Raw genomic sequence first — 4,730 nt, 5'->3', positions numbered from 1 at the left:
GGCTCTTGGTCAGCGGCCGTGTTTTGCAGCCTCCTCAACACGGTGCTTGGCCTCTGGATGCTAAGAAAAGAAAGAAAGAAGACACATGAGATCAGAACACGAGTGCTTAGAAAGAGCTCTTCTTGATGAGATGAATGAGGCATGCAGCCCAACACCCTGTTTCCAGGAGTGGACAGCCAGATGCCTGCAGGAAGCCCACGGGCTGGGCATGGAGACACCTGCCTCCATGGAAACAACCCTCCATGCTGCTCGGACCTTCTGTCCACCCTTGGCTTCTTGCTAAACTAACCACCTCCACCCCCCAAAAAATTGCATGGGCTCCTAAGGAAGGTCCTCTACTTCCATGAGCCATGGAGCTGCCCCTCCAGGTGAGAAAAGAGTACCTCGGGGAACTGACAAAGCTCTCCACGTCCAGCTCCTGATCCCTAGTGTTGTCTTCTGGGATCTTGGCCTCTTGGATGTCAGGACTCTGCATATGAGACAAAGGTTTCCAATGAGTGTACTCACTCTGATCTTCCTAGGGCCTAGGATTCGTAGGGAGTTTTCCCCCTGACATTTTCTTTGAGTTCATTTTTATTTCTTTAAATTATTTTGATTTTTTTTAAAAAACAAAAAAAACTTATTAAAAAGAAACCATGTGTTCTAATTCTAACTGTGTTAGCTCAGCCTTTCCAAAGGGAGAGACAAGGTGGGCCCCTGAGTCCGGAGTGAGGGCCATCCCTCCTGCTGTGGGCTGTTTTTACCTGAGGGGACCAGGATTGTCTCTACAGAAATGCCTCTTCAGTCAAGAGACCTGGAGGATCTCTGCCAGGAAGACCCTCTCCTCTCCTGACCCGTCTCAGGGTCTTGGGAGCCGTTTGATGCCTCCAATCCAAAGCACACAAACCCAGAAAGGTGGCCATTGGAAGGAGAGGCAGAGGGTTGCAGAATCCTTCCCTAGCCACGACGTTCCCACTGTAATCCTCTGGCCAACATGCAGCAGCTGGATTTCCTCCCCTTTCAGGATCTGACCCCCCTCTGTCTCCTGACGGTGGAGATGCAATCTCCCCTCACCCCTCCACCAGCCCATCCACAAAAGCGACTGGAATCGTTTCCTTACCTCACAAGACCATTCGGTGTCCACGGTCTGGAGAAACCATCCATCCTCCTCAACCGTGAAGACACTGCAGGAAGAAATACAATGGCCTGAGTACCTCGGAAGAGCCTTGCTGGATCCGACCAAAGATGCATCTGTCCCAGCACTCTGCTTCCAATAGGGGACAGCCATCCGGCAGGCCTCCAGGAAGCTATCCTCTGTGCCCTTCAAGCTAGCGGACATCACCACCACATCTTGGAAGAGTGAATGCTTCTACGCAGGGGCGTAACTACCATGAGGCCGGGGGAGGCCGTCGCCTCGGGGCCCCACTGCCTTGAGGGGCCCCCCAGAGACACCTCCCATGACTCCCCATTGCCCCCTGCCCAGCCCCAAGACCCTTCAGCCACTTGCCCTGTTTGCCCTCCCTCCTGCTGGTCCTCCTGGTCGGCAATCCAAGCAGCAGGCAAGCTGCTTTTCTCCCGGGCGCCTCTCAGCTGATCGGCGGCTGGGCGGGGCTTCCAGGGAGGCCTCCGTGTAGGCCTCCGTGAAGCCTGAATTCGAGTAGGCTGGCCAGCCCCAGGAAGAAGGCTGGCAGTCAGAGTGGCCACTCCAGTTCTCTGCAGCAGACCCTCTTCTTCCCAGGCCAGACAGCTCAGCCGTGGCCAGGTAGAATGTGGATTCCTTTTGGTGGTCACACCCCGCCCCCCGCCCCCTATATCCAGGTAGGGATCTGCTTGCCATAGGGCTTGGATGGGGGGTGGGGAGACTGAGAAGTCTCTGAATATTTCATGGAAGACTGATTGGAAAATTTGCTGGCTTAAAAAAAACCTCTAAAAAGTCCTATAAGTGGCTTGTTTCATGGCAGGAAATTACAAAAACTTCTGGAACAAATTTATTTATGTCTTCATTCATTCATTCATAAATACACTTCTGTTCAAATTGTTTTGCAACCCAGGTCTGAGTGAGAACTGAGACATGAGTGAGAACTGTGACGCATGTGTTGTGCTTTTATATTTTTCCCCCTTAGGGTCAATCTGGCCCACATGTGAATGCAGCACCTCCATTCCAGAGGAGATGTGTGTTAAAGGGCTTTCAAAGCCTCTTGTGAAAAACCTCCTGGAATCAAACTGGACTGAATTTGTTCAGAATTCTGAGAAAACAAACATAGGCTCACCCTGCATGGTTGAAAGTCTCCTTTGCTAATCTGCAGTAACGGGCCCATTTGAATCATTAGTGTTTCTAGTGTGTTCTAGGCATTAAAAGTAGCACAAAGATATAGTATTCAATGTATATCACTATATATTGTGAAGTGTGTGTGTATTCAGTGAAATGTATTTCTTGGCAGCATACATATTTTGAAATATCAGACTTAAATCCTTGGAAGCCTGGGGTGTGTGGAAGCCCTGGACTTGGGGGGGGGGGGGGCATTTTAAAATCTCTTCTCAGGGCCCACTCCAACCTTGCTACGCCCCTGAGCGCATTTGGGTCCGTTCTTAGAGCTCTACTTCGAAAACGGAGCACAATGCAGAGAGCTTCATGATTGAAAAGGGAGCTGCATCTGCTATCCACAGAGCCACCACCGGGTATTACTTGCTAGCAGACTGGAAGTCGCTTAGATGAACTTCAAGCTCAAATCCTTGGTTTTGCAAATACACCACATGAAAAAGGAATTTTTGACTTGGAAATAGTTGTGCCTGAAAGGTATCCATTTGAGCCTCCAAAGATGCACTTCCTGACTCCTTTAAAAAATTTTTTTACTCCCATATAATTCTTCTCTCCTCATTTGCTCAATTTTGTACATCTGTTTTTTGTATGTTTTGAATGAGGACAGAAATGTGAGAATAAAAGCCCCCTGCTTACGGGGCAAAGAGGCACCTTTTTCTCTTTGTAAACCGCCCCGAGGCATTTTTGGAAGGGCGCTATAGAAATTGAATTATTATTATTATTATTATTATTATTATTATTATTATTATTATTATTACTACTACTACTACTACTACTACTACTATTATTATTAAAAATTTCTGGGCGGGGGGGCCCATTTAAGAATCTTGTCTCAGGGCCCACTCCAACCTAGTTATGCCCCTGCTTCTACAGAATGTATGAAGACATCGTTTTTGTCTGCCCTGCACCTCTTGCCAGTCAGCAGCACTGGATCCATCCCAGATCCAGGCTGGCAGGGGGACAGAAAACCTTCCCTACACAAAAGTTCAAGAAGAAACTCTACCTCCTCGGGGAACTGATGGCATGTGCGTCTTCCAGGATCTCGTTCCCAGTGTTGACGGTCTGAATCCTGGAGCCATCCGAGAATGACTTCTGTGGATGAGAATGGAGAGAGGAACGGGTGCTCTGGTGCCCACTTGACCTTTGCAGGGCATCTGGGGTCCAAACATCAACCCTCCTTCAAGAGGTCCTTCTTAACAGAGGAGCTTAAAGCAGGAGGTGGCTCCTTAGCACCTCAAAACCATGTCTACCAAGGTGTAACGGCTCAGAGAGGAAACCAAACCCAAGAATCTACTGAACCTCAGAAACCAGCTTTCCGCTTATTCCTGGGCAGTCGGGTGAGATCATGGCTATTACACAACATTTGGAGTGGCAGGATCCCGAAGAAGAGTCAGGCCTCCTGCTACATGGGACACTATGGTTTCTTTAATGGTACCTTTAATTAAGGAAAGCCTAGCTAAGTTCTTCTCTTTGCTGGGCAGAGCTATTGGCCACTTGATGCTGCAGACCCGTGTTTTGAGGCCCTTTTCAATGACACCAGAAAGTGGGCCATGAGGAGCCAAGAAGTGGCAGTGGGGGAAGAATGCACCATCTACCCCAAAGAAGACTTTCCCACTCTAGTTCCCCTCCAGACTGCTCCCTTCCTGGACGTGTTTTCTGCTTGGTAGTCGAGAACAAAATCAAAGTCTAGAACCCTGGGGGAGGGAGAGATTTGGGGCAGGAGAGCGGAATGAAGGAGCGAGGTTGGAAGATAGGTAGATACACCCCTCTTCCCTCTCAGCACTTCCCATCCCAAAAGTTCCCATGATGCTTCCTCCATAGCGAGGGTCTCCAACCTTTGCCTGAGTCACTTGTAGTTGAGCCCGGATTGTCACTCATCCCACCCACCCAAGTCACTGCTTCTACCACTGCAAATATCAAGGCATATGGCTTTTCCAGACAAGTTCTCAAAGCATCCCTTCAACCTGCTAAGACTGGATCTCTACCACACACCCTCTATTCTAGCTCAAAATGGGGTCTCTCCCACCCCCTCCCAGCCCTGCCATGTACAGACTGGGTTTTCATCCCTTACCAGTGACCATTTGCTCATTTTGGCTACGGAGCACTCTTCATATATCTGCTGTGGCTGGAAGTCACTGAGAGGGGAAAAGGACAAAAGACACAAGTGAGTGAGAGAGTGTGTCGAAGGAACCCGGAGTAGCCAGTTTCCAGCAGTGGGCAGGGGTGAAGGCAAGAACCCTCCAAGCTCCCTGCAACATAAGGGTTACTTACTTTATTTTATTTTATTTTATTTTATTTTATTTTATTTTATTTTATTTTATTTTATTTATATACCCTCGCAGCTCTCCACAACATAAAGGGCTTTCTTTCTTTCTTTCTTTCTTTCTTTCTTTCTTTCTTTCTTTCTTTCTTTCTTTCTTTCTTTCTTTCT

The 4,730-nt window shown here is 48.4% G+C and overlaps 1 long non-coding RNA gene across 1 annotated transcript; it reads right to left on the bottom strand.

Moving 5' to 3' along the window:
• On the bottom strand, positions 1 to 1,165 carry LOC128332470 (uncharacterized). Its single transcript, XR_008310662.1, has 3 exons — positions 1,100 to 1,165; positions 384 to 469; positions 1 to 60 (listed from the first exon to the last, which is right to left on the bottom strand). It is a non-coding gene; the product is annotated as an uncharacterized LOC128332470 (long non-coding RNA).
• Between the last annotated feature and the right edge of the window lie 3,565 nt (positions 1,166 to 4,730).

This window comes from Hemicordylus capensis, chromosome 7, assembly GCF_027244095.1.
Source record: "Hemicordylus capensis ecotype Gifberg chromosome 7, rHemCap1.1.pri, whole genome shotgun sequence".
NCBI lineage: Eukaryota > Metazoa > Chordata > Lepidosauria > Squamata > Cordylidae > Hemicordylus > Hemicordylus capensis.
Note: the sequence above shows the minus strand (reverse complement) of the source record. Positions and strands in the feature narration are given on the sequence as shown.